Source organism: Bombyx mori, chromosome 10, assembly GCF_030269925.1.
Source record: "Bombyx mori chromosome 10, ASM3026992v2".
In the NCBI taxonomy this organism is placed as follows: Eukaryota; Metazoa; Arthropoda; class Insecta; order Lepidoptera; family Bombycidae; genus Bombyx; species Bombyx mori.
In genome coordinates, this window is record NC_085116.1 from 865,768 (window position 1) to 882,242 (window position 16,475).

The window sequence follows — 16,475 nt, forward strand, 5'->3', positions numbered from 1 at the left end:
CTCGTCTTATTCTTTGTTCAAATTATTTTTTATTGTTATACAAGATGGTTGGACCAGGTCACAAGTCAACTGGTGCTAATCAGTTGTACACCTCAACGTGATTGTCGCCATCCACTTTGAGACATGAGGTCGGTTATATAACGGCTATGCCACCATTCCAACTAGGACCAATGATGTCGTACACTAGTAATTATGCACAATTGATTTGATATTTCCTTAGAACAATTAGTACCGTCCCCCGAAATTTGCATGTCGACATTGGCGCATTGCCTTATAGGAGCATCTTATTCTTTACGTCACGATAGCCTAACCACAAAAAGAAGTTTTTAAAAAAATCGGGTGTCAATATGAATGAAACAAGAAAAGAATACCCGTGACTATTATTGTCTATGAAATAATACAGAAAGAAAAATATCCCCTAAACGAGGAAAAAAATGGTGTTAATAGCGTTCAACAGGGTCCGCGCCGCAAGTCACTGTGCACCAAGAAACAAACTTACGCCTTGTTTCTATATTATATATGTGTATTTATATGAAAAAATAAATTTTAAATTAAATTATAATTCTTTCCGTTCATATGTGACAACTTTTTCAGTATAACATAATATGTTTTATAAGGAATGAAAATACAATTGAAAATGGACTGAACAGAGTTCTGTTTGGGCGATATCGACGACCCAATAAACCAGTAATTAGGACTTCAGAGTTAGAAATGCTCTTCCGGTACGCGCCCTGTCAACAATGACTGCTTTCCGTACTTGGTCCTTAACGAGGTTCGATGGTGAACTTCTTAGGTGTTGATCAAAGTTTTTGGCCATCAAACTATAAACTGATATTCGCAATGACGATTGTTGACACGCCAGATAGAGGTAGTCTAGTGGGCCAAGTGTATTTTTTAGCAGTATATATTTTTATGCCTTCAAGAGCTTCTGGTCATGCGGAATAGTGAAAACAAATGAAAGCGCTCCAGGCCCAGAGCGATCTCTTTTGTACGTCAGGGTTTCTTAATCACCTAAATTATAGTATTGTTATCCGGATTACAGAGACCTATACATATATGCCGGGTTACGAATCTTATATATAACGGCTTAAATAATATTAAACAGTTTCTAAGATTTTTTTATAAATATATGTTCAATGATTTATTTTATTTCGTTTGGAAACTTCTAGAATATTAAAATTTGAGGCAGAAAGTTTTGCTCTGACTGTCGTTTCGCACTCTGTACTATGACTGTCATTGGGTCGATGGCCTTTAATGAAAAGATGCAATACATACAAGTCTACCTTTTTTTTATTGCTTAGATGGGTGGACGAGCTCACAGCCCACCTGGTGTTAAGTGGTTACTGGAGCCCATAAACATCTACAACGTAAATGCGCCACTCACCTTTAGATATAAGTACTAAGGTCTCAGTATAGTTACAACGGCTGCCCCACCCTTCAAACCGAAACGCATTATTGCTTCACGGTAGAAATAGGCAGGGCGGTGGTAGTTACCCGTGCGGACTCACAAGAGGTCTTACCTAGTCGTCTTTGTCTTGTAATCTTTAAAGACAACCTATTCTAAATCAAATTTTAATAAACAAAAAAGCAACCTATTTTGGTTTGGTAAAATATTCGAAACAACGAAGACCTTCTCGTATTTGCAACTCATCACAAGGGTCGCGGTACATTCAAATACAAAAGTATTAATTGACATTTGAAGAAAAAAAATTGAATGATAGCAATTAAAAGCAACGGGGAATCGAGACGAATCATTCGAATGATTGACGAATACGATTACAGCGGAAAGGATCGATGACGGATGCGTGTGGTTTGTTGGTGATTGTACGAGCTCTAATGAATTCCTCTCCACCGTGTTTTTTATGTATCCTTCAAGATTAATATTGTCGTCCTCTCGGTACATCACAGCTGTAGATTCGGTTCGAAATTAAATTGACACACATAGGTCAAGTCTTCAGATGGTCAACGGCATTTAATTTGAGTTCTAGAAGTAATCGTTAAATGCTGGATCGGAAATTAACTCATCAGAGACTAATTTACGATGCTAAAATACTCATCTAGTTTGAACCTGATATAAAATTAAATGGTCCCATGAAATATCAGACCATATAGTACAGAAAGGGTGTCAGCAGTTGGAATATGTCGTGACATTTTCAACGCATCTATGGAAGCTGTTAAAAATGTTTGTGATAAAACATATTAATAGTTACAGTGTGGTGGTGGCGGATGGTGCAATAATAGAAAGGGTATGGTGGCATTGTCTTGAGGATGTAACGATATTCCAAACTAAAGAATGGACGCGATCTTCAGACTCACAGTTAACATCGTTGACGGTAATTGTGGCATGGCGCAATACCTCCGAGCTACCCTTTATTCCAGAATCGTTCTTTTGTGTTTAAAAAAGGAAAATTTGAAAATTTTGAAGCAATTTTCAAATTGTATTCAAGTTAGCTACGTACTTACACGAACTTATAATAGACCTAGAGACAATATTCCATTTTATATACCATGCTTATTAAAACGTTCTAATAAAAAAAAACAACATGGACATAAGAGTTGTAATTGCGGCCTCTATCACACCTCATGACCTCCTTATCAAATGCCAGAAATCAGAGATTATCTATAAAACATTCAAAGATTATGCTAATCGTTTAATTACTAATCGTGTGCGAGTATCATTGCGCTATCGACAGACGGGGAGAGCAGAAACGCTGTGTCATGACGCGTCCATCATTCTAATTCTTTTGAGATGACAGCCCTTGTCCGTACGATGTGACGGCAAACACAATTGTTTGGTTCCATTTGGAGACTTTTACGGTGAAAATCATATTAATATTGAAAATTATATAATATTTATAATTCATTTGCTTGTTTTCTATTTGTGAATTATATTCTGCAAAAATTGCAGCTATTATTACTTCATTCTTTATACATATGTAAAACATATTTATTTAGCAGTGCAGCTTCGTTTTTCTAATATGTGATTTCAATTGATTAGGTACAATTGGTTTATTAAGGAATTTTTAAATTCAAAATCCTAACACATCGTTGAAGTTATCTAATAAAACAATAATTCGCATTCACTTGTTTGAAATCATTCGAAACAGTAAAAATATTAAATCGTGTTTGTTAAAATTCGAATTAGGTCGAAATCCCCGAGCCCCAAGTGTAACTAAGCGAGTGCAATGACAAGCTAGCCGACAAAGCGGCCGGCAACCAATACGACCGATCACTTCTAATTGTGTGATTTGATACGAAAACCATTGTCGGACTCAGTGAAATCTCTATCTATCAGTAATAATCGATGGACAAAACAACTTTTTTTTTTTAAATCCATTGTAAAGCCGATCCGTCTGTTTCACGATTTCAAAACGAGACTAATTAAATAGAACCAAATGGAACGTATTCTGATTTGTTTCCAATAAATCGTTTACGTTGCCACGGTATCGGCGATCGTTTGTGTACGATAATTTTAATTACGATTTTATGTTTGATTTTATGTTCATCAAGAGCAGATTATTGTTTGTACTTTCTTTAGATTAGGAAACGTTACATTAGTTCAATTATAATTAAATTTTGCTAACCAAAATATCAGCATTTGTTTGAAAGGATTCTAACTCTATGTTAACCTTTTTTTGCTGCAGATAAGGATTTTCCTTCAAGCGCGTGAGTCTGCTCGGAGACTGTCGTCATATGCTATGTTATCCTCACTGGTGAAAGTTCTTATATTGATAATCTTGGTTAATATGCATCGCGTCTTTTTCTTTAAAATAGATTCACTCTTACGTGCGTTTGTCCGCCCATTTAAAACAATAAATTCGCATATCACTTTTACGTCACTGACGCTTTGTAAAAATATTTAATGTAAGCTTCAACAACTGCCTAAAGTTTTATTCGCGGATACGAGAACGAACAAAGGGACAAGCGAACATTAATTTATAAACGCAAGATGAATTATAGGTCAAGTTAAATGATCGGTTTTATGCGAAGGTTTACGATCGACCAGTGTCGTGGTAACGTCTAAGTATTAATGAAACCCAACGAGTATGCAATCAAGCCCCGGGTTAATTAGTCACGTGTACACGTCGAAAGATGACTTATTGTTTATTGGGTAGCTTGCAATTCATTATGCAGCTTTTGAAAGTAGGAATATAATTATATTTTTAATTTCCTTATACTGTGAACTAATATAGTGAAAAAAAAAACGGAATGAAAACATCAAGAACAGTAAAGCCACTTTCCTAAGTGGTCCTGGGTTTGATAGTCAAATTTATAATTACTAGAGGTCCCGCAGTAGTCGAAATTCGACTATAATTAATTGGAATTGTAAGTTTGTACACTATTATGATTGTATTATATACTTCTATAATCACAAATTTCGCCAAGACTACACTATTAAAATATTAGCAAAGACAAACAATATTTAATCTCAATTTGACAACAGACGTCAAGAACAAAAGTTTGACAATAAATAGTATGCATGCGTGTGTGCGTCAAATACATGGTATGTAGTGTGTGTAATGTTTTCTTTATGGATTTAATGTATCTTTTATGCATTATTTTAAAAACATATTAGCATTGTGCACTTCTTCTCTATATTCTCTATAAGTGTGGAAAATTTCATTTCATTTTCTTGGGGGTTGGTGCTTCCCGCTTCCGTAGGTTTAACCCGCGATTCCCTACAAGTGACCCCTGGGTGGTGCTAAACGGGAGCCGAAAACATAACCGGTGGTAGGACCTAGTCCGACTGGCTGGCGACCACCCTCCAACTAGAGTCCGCCGCCAAATAGCCTAGCTGTGTTCCGGCGTGTGGGTTGGAGAGCCAGTTCTATCCCTTCCTTTTCCCCTTCCTTGTTGGGGGTGAGTCTTGGTGACGCCTGGAACTTGCGGAGCAGACGTGCGTGCGAACTCGCGGGGCGTGATTGTTTGACGGGGGTATAGGGAGACCCAGTGAAACGGTACCCGCTGCCGCCCGCCGGTCAGTAGGGGACCTGAACCCGGGTGTCTCTACTAAACTCCGCCCCGGGAAGCTGTCCCGCCAACCGGTGTAAAATCCTGTCGTGCGGTCGTCGTGCCGGAGTCGGAGACCGGAGTGGATTCCGGCGATCGCACGCAGAGTGGACTGGGGGCCCTTCCATGCCCTGCGTCAATCTCTCACGCAATCCGTGGTCGAGCACGTACTATGTTCCGCGCTTCATTCAGGTGTTGCCTCGATCTCACCTCCAACATCCTACCTCTCCTAATCCTACTCTCCGAAAATTTTACAACTATGAAGTCGACAAAAAAAAAGAAAAGGGTTTCACAGGCGGTTCCCCATTCCACATTTAATGTGGATTTCAGCAATGTCAGGGGCCTACATAGCAACCTTGACGCCGTACACCACCACCTTGAGACGGCGCAGCCTGCCCTGCTTTTTTTAACGGAGACGCAGATATCTGCTCCGGATGATACCTCATACCTTGAGTATCCCGGCTACGTATTGGAGCACAACTTCCTGCGTAAAGCCGGGGTATGCGTATTCGTCCGGGCTGATGTCTGTTGTCGCCGTCTTCGGGGCCTCGAACAACGGGACCTGTCCCTCTTGTGGCTGCGCGTAGATCACGGGGGCCGTAGCCGAATCTACGCGTGCCTGTACAGGTCCCACAGCAGTGATGCAGGTTCAGCTCTGTTTGAGCATGTGCAAGAGGGGACTAACCGCGTGCTTGAGCAGTACCCATCTGCGGAGGTGGTGGTTCTTGGAGACTTTAACGCTCACCACCAAGAGTGGTTGGGGTCCAGAACCACTGACCTCCCGGGTCGGACTGCCTACGATTTCGCCTTGGCCTACGGCTTCTCCCAGCTGGTGACATAGCCCACCCGTGTCCCAGATATCGAGGGGCACGAGCCTTCTTTGTTGGACCTTCTGCTGACCACAGATCCGGCCGGATACAGTGTGGTGGTCGACGCTCCGCTTGGATCGTCTGATCACTGCCTTATTCGTGCTGCCGTACCACTCTCTCGTCCTGATCGTCGAACGACGACCGGGTATCGAAGAGTTTGGCAGTATATGTCAGCAGATTGGGATGGATTGCGTGAATTTTACGCATCCTACCCATGGGGGCGGTTCTGCTTTTCCTCTGCTGATCCTGACGTCTGTGCGGATCGACTTAAAGACGTGGTGCTCCAGGGGATGGAATTGTTTATTCCCTCTTCTGAAGTGCCCGTTGGGGGTCGCAGCAGACCCTGGTATAACAATGCCAGCAGGGATGCTGCACACCTCAAGCGGTCCGCATACGTGGCATGGGATAATGCCAGGAGACGTCGGGATCCTAACATCCCAGGGGAAAGGCGGAAATATAACGCCGCTTCCAGGTCCTACAAGAAGGTAATTGCCAAGGCGAAGTCGGAGCACGTTGCTAGAGTTGGCGAGCGATTGAAGAGCTATCCCTCCGGGAGCCGTGCTTTTTGGTCGCTCGCCAAAGCTGCAGAAGGAAACTTTTGCAGGTCTAGTCTCCCACCACTGCGCAAATCCGATGACAATCTGGCCCACAGCGCGAAAGAGAAGGCTGACCTTCTGGTCAAACTCTTCGCCTCGAACTCGACTGTGGACGACGGGGGTGCCACACCACCGAACATCCCCCGGTGTGATAGCTCCCTGCCGGATATCTGCTTCACACAGTGTGCAGTCAGGCGGGAGCTCCGACTCCTGGACGTTCACAAGTCGAGTGGGCCAGACGGCATCCCCGCAGTGGTTTTGAAAACGTGCGCCCCTGAGCTGACACCTGCGCTAACGCGTTTGTATCGCCTCTCTTATTGCACTAACAAGGTTCCGTTTTCATGGAAGACTGCTCATGTCCACCCTATCCCCAAGAAGGGTGACCGGTCGGACCCATCGAGCTACAGGCCTATCGCGATAACTCCCTTGCTTTCCAAGGTGATGGAGCGAATTATAAATACACAACTCCTGAAGTATCTTGAAGATCGCCAGCTGATCAGTGACCGACAGTACGGTTTCCGTCACGGTCGCTCAGCTGGCGATCTTCTTGTATACCTTACTCACAGGTGGGCTGAAGCCTTGGAGAGCAAGAGCGAGGCTCTTGCTGTGAGCCTTGATATCGCGAAGGCCTTCGACAGGGTCTGGCATAGGGCACTTCTATCGAAGTTACCATCTTACGGAATCCCCGAGGGTCTCTGCAAGTGGATCGCTAGCTTTTTGGATGGGCGGAGCATCACGGTCGTTGTAGACGGTGACTGTTCTGATACCATGACCATTAACGCTGGCGTTCCACAAGGTTCGGTGCTCTCCCCCACGCTTTTCATCCTGTATATCAATGACATGCTGTCTATTGATGGCATGCATTGCTATGCAGATGATAGCACGGGGGATGCGCGATATATCGGCCATCAGAGTCTCTCTCGGAGCGTGGTGCAAGAGAGACGATCAAAACTTGTGTCTGAAGTGGAGAACTCTCTGGGGCGAGTCTCCGAATGGGGTGAATTGAACTTGGTTCAATTCAACCCGATAAAGACACAAGTTTGCGCGTTCACTGCGAAGAAGGACCCCTTTGTCATGGCGCCGCAATTCCAAGGAGTATCCCTGCAACCTTCCGAGAGTATCGGAATACTTGGGGTCGACATTTCGAGCGATGTCCAGTTTCGGAGTCATTTGGAAGGCAAAGCCAAGTTGGCGTCCAAAATGCTGGGAGTCCTCAACAGAGCGAAGCGGTACTTCACGCCTGGACAAAGACTTTTGCTTTATAAAGCACAAGTCCGGCCTCGCATGGAGTACTGCTCCCATCTCTGGGCCGGGGCTCCCAAATACCAGCTTCTTCCATTTGACTCCATACAGAGGAGGGCCGTTCGGATTGTCGATAATCCCATTCTCTCGGATCGTTTGGAGCCTCTGGGTTTGCGGAGGGACTTCGGTTCCCTCTGTATTTTATACCGTATGTTCCATGGGGAGTGCTCTGAGGAATTGTTCGAGATGATACCAGCATCTCGTTTTTACCATCGCACCGCCCGCCACCGGAGTAGAGTTCATCCATACTACCTGGAGCCACTGCGGTCATCCACAGTGCGTTTCCAGAGATCTTTTTTGCCACGTACCATCCGGCTATGGAATGAGCTCCCCTCCGCGGTGTTTCCCGAGCGCTATGACATGTCCTTCTTCAAACGAGGCTTGTGGAGAGTATTAAGCGGTAGGCAGCGGCTTGGCTCTGCCCCTGGCATTGCTGAAGTCCATGGGCGACGGTAACCACTCACCATCAGGTGGGCCGTATGCCCGTCTGCCTAAAAAGGCAATAAAAAAAAAATAAAAAAAAAATACTCCTCCGTCCGCGCAAATTTCGTAAAAAGGGATACAAAGTTTTTGCTTCACGTATTAATATATAGATATCTTATATATAAAATTCTCGAGTCACAATGTTAGTTACCATACTCCTCTGAAACGGTTTGACCGATTTTTATGAAAGTTTATATGCATGTTCACTAGGTCTGAAAATCGGCTACTAAGTATTTTTTATACCCCTAAGTGATAAGGGTTGTCCACCCTTAACATTTATTTTTTGGACAAATTTTTTTTGTTGTATGAGGTATTATGTGGTTGAATGAGGTTTTGTTATTTTTATATTCCCTCATCATTCACAGCGCTACATACCTCTTTCACTCATTTACCACATCCTTACACACTTACAATAAGTGAGTTTTTTTTTCCATACTAGAAATTTCCTAGAAATCTTATATATGGCAAAACAACGTTTGCCCGGTCAGCTAGTAATTATATATAAATAGACGTCTCCCACGTGAATGCTGCACACCACCGTGACCCATGAAGTTCAAGTCTCGATTGGGTGATGGAAACATTGCCCTTGGAACTAGAACTAATGATTGCTTCGCTGCAGAAATAGGCAGGGCAGTGGTACCTGCCCGTGCGTACTTATAATATACCCTAAAACGTAATTATAAGTCAAGAAATAGATGTTTTTCTTGATTGTATAATTATGTATAGGAAAAATGTAGCGTGGATTATTTCCCCACTATTTCTATGAAATCTAATCATAATTAATATAATCGAATGTAATAAAGTTTTATTTAAACTTTTCCCTCTATTTAACTGTACGATTTATAACTTCGTAAGTGAAAATGTGTAATTATGGATTTTATAAATTATATATTTTTTTTCATTTCAAGATATAATCAATAGACTTGTAACTGAGGTGAAATTTATCACGCGCCTTTTTGTCAATTTGTCGAAGTTTTGAATTGATGATCGTTAATTAATTAAATATGTTAATAAATAAATAAACATTCATAATAACACAAATAACAATTTGGCCTTTTTTTTAAGCGCTTACCGGAGCCCATAGAAATCCCAAAAATATTTTTTGCGGGTTTGATTACACGATGTCATTCCTTCACCGTGGAAGTCAATCGTGAACATTTGTTGAGTACGTTTTTCATTAGAAAAATTGGTACCCGTCTGCGGGATTCGAACACCGGTACGTCGCTACATACGAATGCACCGGACGTCTTATCTTTTAGGTCACCACGACTTCACTTAGAACCATATTAGGTTCATGCCACGCATATATTGCTGCGCTACATTCAACAGCATAAAACCGTAGCTTAGGACCGTTGAAAAGTTGATTTATTTATTTAATAACATTTACACGCGACTTTGCTCGTTTTACGTATGATCGGTTGTGTGGTTGAGTCGTGCGTACCAATCAAACTCTGACGCATTTATGTGTGATATTATGAATTGAACGAATATATTAATAATTTAAAATTATTGTTTCAGGTTCTGTGATAATTATGGCGTAGTATTTGGAGCAACGTAAGTGTAATGATGTAATCACACTAATTTAAAACGAACCAAAACGTAGCTTAATTAATTTATTTTACGAAGCCTGAACGTACTTACTTACTCAACAAACACGGTGCTTTTAGGGTCTCCAAGCGCTGGCCACAGTCTTCGTTGAAGAGTTCACGAGCGAACTAACCCATAGACACAACCCATTGAGTTTCTCACCGGATCTTCTTAGTGAATCGCGATTTCGATCCGGTGGTAGATTCTAATGTTAGCAATATTTCTCAGGTTGAGCTCACCTACCAGCCATAGTCATAGTTGGAATAGCCCTTTAGGCTACCAGTGAATAGGTAGGGAAAAAACAACATTATATATTATTATTTACTAGCTTTTGGCCGCGACTTCCTCCGCGTGGAATAGTTCACAAATAATGCTTTATTTTAGAACAAATTTGGTTAGCATAAAATACGTTATAGTGAGCCAACCTTAACGTATAGACTGTCGCGGACTTTTTTTTTAGATCTTTTAAAGGGGAAAAATTCTGTCATACATTATTTTAACGAAACTTTAACCGTTTCTGTAGCGCAATCAGCGGAAACTCTCAAAAGGGGAAAAAAACCCGATTTTGAAACATTCTTTATTGGTGCTCCGCTTGTATTGGTCTTAGCGTGATGGTATATAGCTTATAGCCTTACTCGATAAATGGGCTATCTAACATTGAAAGAATTTTTCAAATCCGACCAGTAGTTCCTTAGATTAGCGCGTTCAAACAAACAAACTCTTCAGCTTTATAATATTAGTATAGAGTATAGATGTATGAAAGTATTTCTTTTCTATATCGAACCTGGCTGTTGCAGCCTGAAGTCCGGATACTGTTCCCTGTTTCATTCTACGTTTTACAAAAAATCTTCGTTATTTTGACTGTTCTGTGACAAACTAGGGACAACTTTCCGGAGTAAATACAGCACAAAACTTCGATAGATATTATAACAACAAAGCACTAGAATAATGGATGTTCAAATCCTTACTATACATAGCCTAGGACATTAAGCTTTCACCAGTATACGCATCCAGTAATAGACCGTTGACATGACGGCTCGTAGGTCGACACGACCTCATCACGTATTGAGGAGTACAAGCAATACCAGGCTATTCCTGTCACCTTGTCTGCGAGATTGTTCAGGGCTTGTATGGGTAGACAGAATTATGCTTAAACACTGGAGCCTAATATAAGCCGAATTAAATCTAGCGGTAGGCTTTCGAGGCGGTTGGCCAACCCCACGTGGGGTCTACGGACCGTCGAGGCGGTTTACCCAGTCTTTTATGACTGGGTGAATCGTGGCCGAGGACGCCTCACCTTCCGTCTGGTGCAGGTGCTGACTGGGCACGGATGCTTCGGAAAGTACCTGCACCGGATAGGAGCTGAGCCGACGACGAGGTGCCACCATTGTGGACACGACCTGGACACGGCGGAGCATACGCTCGCTGTCTGCCCCGCATGGGAGGTGCAGCGCCGTGTCCTTGTCGCAAAGATAGGACCAGACTTGTCGCTGCCTGGCGTCGTGGCGTCGATGCTTGGCGGCGACGAGTCTTGGAAGGCTATGCTCGACTTCTGCGAGTGCACCATCTCGCAGAAGGAGGCGGCGGGGCGAGTGAGGCAAAGCTCTCCTCACTACGCAGAAACCCGCCGCCGCCGAGCAGGGGGTCGGGACCGGGGTCCCGTCCGTGACCCGGCCCCCTAAGGGCTTCGAGCTCCACCCGCTTTGTGCGGGGAGCAACCTAGGCGTGGGGCGGCGTGGTAGGTCGCGTTCCCCCGACCGCTCCGGGGGAAGGTGTAGCGCGGCGCTATCAATCGGGCTCTTGGCCCGTCGACCGAGGGAACCGGCGGTCGTGTTGCTGGCGGCCGCCGGTCCGGCGTCTGGGGGACGGCGGGATGGATGTAATGTGCACTGCGTAAACCCTGTCCCGCCGTCTCAATTGCTCCGACTGGGTTCCCACCCGGTCCGGGGTAGGGCGCCGGCTGTGAGCGGCAGGAGTTTTTAGTGAGGTTCGACTCCCACATACCCCACCTGCTGTGCGGGTGGGGATCCGGCGATTTTCTCCTGTGGAAAAAAAAAAAAAAAAGCGGTAGGCTTAGTGAGAACTGAGAAGTTATGATTATAATACACGGCTTTCTTTCTGTATTTGGGCAGACGAACTCATGATGTATCCGGTGTTAGTTTTAGTGGTAATTAGGGCTCATGGATGCTCAACGGGTATACCGCCGCGTACCTTGAGACGTGATGTCCAGGTCGCCATTGCGTTGGACTCCAACGTGTGTTAAGAGTTTATCGTAGACATCTAGAAAACACATCTTTTCTTGCGTCGATAATCCACTTGGGATCATGGCCTCATTAGGCTGTTTTTGGAAATACACATGGTGGGGTCGCGTGTCCTTCCACGGCAGTGCTTTTGGAAGAGATTTAGTTCTTCGAGGCCACTGAAGCCTTACTTCGCTCCTGCGAATTAACCGCCGCCAGACATTTGGCGCTGACTGGCTTACGGTCGAAAGGTCGAACTCCAACTGAACCCTCCTCTTTTCTCTTCCGGGCTTGGGACCGGCTTTGGCAGAGTTAGTAACGCCACTATTTGGTATATATGTAATTTTATACGTAAATTTCACGAGGTCTAATTCAACTTTCGCTAATATCCACGAAACTGTAAGACAGAATGTTCAACATGTTATTATCAGTATCGGTTGTAACCAGCGTCCCTTGAACCGAATACCGCTCGAGATCCGAAGCGAGCGTAGGTCCCCGACGACCGAACGACAGTCGCTCCGGATATCTCGTTTGCGTCAACACAGTTCAGCTATAGTTCCTTTGAAATACGTTACGGACAATAATGGCACCGAACAAATTCGCTTATTTGTTAGTTACGGGACATCGACAAGGCACTCGAGGTTCGCAACGAGACTCCGCCAGATAAATCATAATGTTTATTGTTTGAAAGCAAGATTTATTATCGATGTTGTATTATAGGTTTTGTTTAGCAGAACTACATTGATTCCCACTATCCGTTCGCAGTATCCTTGCCTTGTTTAAATACCCAACGTCCTCTCCGGGATTTCCATGTTGAACGTTGGCGGCGAATATTTTGAGCTCACACAGATATTTTATGTCGCGCCATAGTAGCTCTAGCTAAAGGATGAATTTTTTTATTGCTTAGATGAGCGGACGAGCTCACAGCCCATCTGGTGTTAAGTGGTTACTGGAGCCCATAGACATCTACAACGTAAATGCGCCACCCTGTGACATGTCCTTCTTCAAACGAGGCTTGTGGAGAGTATTAAGCGGTAGGCAGCGGCTTGGCTCTGCCCCTGGCATTGCTGAAGTCCATGGGCGACGGTAACCACTTACCATCAGGCGGGCCGTATGCTCGTCTGCCTACAAAGGCAATAAAAAAAATTAAAAAAACCCACTTTGAGATATAAGTTCTAAGGTCTCAGTATAGTTACGACGGCCGCTCCACCCTTCAAACCGAAACGCATTACTGTTTCACGGCAGAAATAGGCCGGGTGGTGGTACCTACCCGTGCGGACTCACAAGAGGTCCTACCACCAGTTCAGCAGTTGTTTTGTTATAAAGCCCCAATATGTAAGGACTCCACGGGCCCTAGTGACCACATAACACTAAGTTAGCCGAGAGCTCGTCTGTCATAATTCAGAACTAAATATTTTTAAATATATTCACTAAGACTAGTGTCTGTACCAACGGTTGTGAAACGCGTGGACTAATACTTTAGTTTAGTTGTTAAAAGTAAGAGGATAGAAAAAGAAATTTCCATTCAATTCCATCATATTTTTAAGATTAGATTAAACAAACACTCCAAAACTTGATTTTTTTACCCTACCTATGCTGATTGCCTTGAGATTTTATAATATCAGCTTCACCTTTACGTGTAGGTGAGCTCACGGGGCTCAAACCGGAGTGTGTTGCTAACAGTGGCCCTAACAAGAGCAGTGCTTCGCAGAATCTACCACCGGATCGGAAACGCGAACCATTGAAAAGATCCGGGGAGAAACTCGGTGGGATGTGTTTATGGGTTAATTCACTGGTCTAGCCCTTCGTCGCAAGCGGCGGGGTCGACGAAGACAGTGACCGGTCCTGCTTTTGAAGCAGTCAAGTAAAACACTATCAGTATTTTGAATCACACATCAATATTTTTATTGCCTTCTAAAACAATACGAATTCGCAAATAGTCAAACGTAATCGCACATCAAAAGGTAGGCATTTAGATCACGAACCGGACACTTTACGATCCCGTCTCGGCGACGGAGCGGCTCCGTGGGCTGTAAATCAATTTAATCTTCGCCGTTAAGACAATTGGCACTTTTGAATGTCAATCATTAGTCCTGATACGGAAATTCGGGCTTTATTGCTGAGCCTTACGACGTTGTTTTCTCAGTTAAATGATGTGAGATACGTCGTTTCGGGCCTGTTATGTTCATGATGAAAGTAGGGTTGTAATTCGCAATTAAATATCGATGTAATTTTCAAAAATATATATCTGTTGCCTTCGATAATGATGGTTTAACCAGCTTCTCAGTTAAAAGAAAGCATTGTATAAACTTCAAAATGTACATTTTAGTTTTCAAAAATATTCAAAAACAATATATTTAAAAAACGCAATAAAAAAAAAACGTAAAACTAATTTAATGTTAACCTAAATGTACTCAGGAATTAGTGACACAAGAACCAGACTGTATTTTAAAAACGAAATAAAAAAAAATAAAAAAAACCAGTTGATTTTATTATACATGAAAATATAACTATAACTTCATTATTAGTAAAGGTATTGCCGACGGGGACAATTAAAACACACACACACACACCCATACATTTTATTTCATTGCACTCAGTTTTTTTGTTCCAATTAATAATTTAATTTATTTAACAAACAATAATAAATAACGGCAATAACACGGGACAACTGATATTAAATCGTATTATTTCAATATTTTTTTGCGGACAACAAATTGAAATAGGTAATGTTTCCTGTGTTGTTTCCACAACCGATACAAATGTAATGACACCTCATATTAAGTTGAAATTCGTGAAAAGGTTCAGATTGTAGAACGTGCTAAAGAATTAGACACAATATATTAATATAAATGGTACAAAAACATTACCCTTATTCAGCGGGCGGGTAAAAATACAATAATTATACAAGCTACACATTAGTTAATGTGACATGTAAAATTTAACCTAAACAGTAAGAGTTCAACAACCCTAACAATAATTTGAGCATAGACAGAAACGTCATACGAAAATAAAACCATTACTCGCGTACTGACTTTTACAATACAAGTAAAACCGACCGTAAATCAATGGCTAAGTTTTGACATTTGACATTAGGACGAAAGCAGGAGGAAGTCGTTATTGTAAATCGAGTAGAACTTACGAGTATAATAATAAAGTCTTTATTCGCTGCGTTTTTTTTGCAATTACGTGATTTATACAAAGATCTTCCAGAGCACGAGTTTCGCCATCCCGTGGATAAGTCAGCCTACCACCTCTTTGGCCACATTTTTTTTCTACCATTCCTAGAATAGAACTAGTGTTAAAAATACACTTTTAACCCAAAAAATTATTAAAGAAAAACAATGAGCGAACAATTTTGCTTGAAAGATTTAATAGATTTTTTTAAATTTTTATCCAACCTCCTTTTACAGTTATTACTAAAAACGAGTTGTTAAGTCCATATTACTAGTTGAATAAATGTAACCAGATTTGAAGATTTTTACATTAAACAACTAGTAACAAATACTAAACAACCCGCAGCAATCGCAATGGCTCTAAATATACCCAGTATGTAGATAGTCATTTTAATTAAAGCATTTCATGAAATTCTTCGAAATTTGATATCAACATTGGCACCTAAGACAGCTCACTGATAATCGATTCTTAAACAAACCGAACGGTTATCCCGGTAATGAGTTCAGAGTTCCACTTCGTCCGGGACAATGGTCCTGGTTCTTAGAACCCTCGTAGACTATTATCGTTCTTTGTCCCTCAACAATGGACAGGTCAGATCGGTTTTCCAATTTTGTTTATTGAACATTCTGATTGATTTTCGTTTGATTGGAAATGAATAATTTTTTTTCGAGCAATTCTTGAAGGATAATAGAGATTTGCGGGCGTCGTACTGTTTGTTTTTGAGGCTTTTCGTGTTCACGGAAATGAAATCTGTTCATCATTACATAACGCTTGTTTTAACTTTATCTTTTTTATCAATTATGTTTATGATTATTAAATGCATCACTTCAATATTTTTCTCGCGCCACTTAGATTGAGCATATGATTCATTTGTTGTTAATTGGTTACTGGAGCCCATAGACATCTACAACGTAAATGCGCCACCCACCTTGAGGTATAAGTTCTAAAGTCTCAGTATAGTTACAACGGCTGCCCCACCCTTAAAACCGAAACGCATTACTGCTTCACGGCAGAAATAGGCAGGGTGGTGGTACCTACCTGTACGGGTAGGTCCTACCTCACAAGAGGTCCTACCACCAGTAAACATTAGGTAGGGTAGGGTATTTTTTGTGGGTTAAATCCCGCAAGTTCTTAGTAAACACGTGGTAAACATGTATTGGATAACACAGTACATCTCGGTACTGTCACATTGCTTGAAACGAATACACCGG

The 16,475-nt window shown here is 42.3% G+C and overlaps 1 protein-coding gene across 3 annotated transcripts in view; it reads left to right on the forward strand.

Moving 5' to 3' along the window:
* Positions 1-16,475, forward strand: part of LOC101737217 (protein tiptop) — a 350,367-nt gene that overhangs the window by 63,656 nt on the left and 270,236 nt on the right. For all 3 annotated transcript variants that reach the window (XM_038013390.2, XM_012694048.4, XM_038013389.2), the window contains one exon: positions 9,779-9,814. The gene's annotated coding sequence lies outside the window, so the exon portion shown is untranslated. The remainder of the gene's footprint in view (positions 1-9,778; positions 9,815-16,475) is intronic.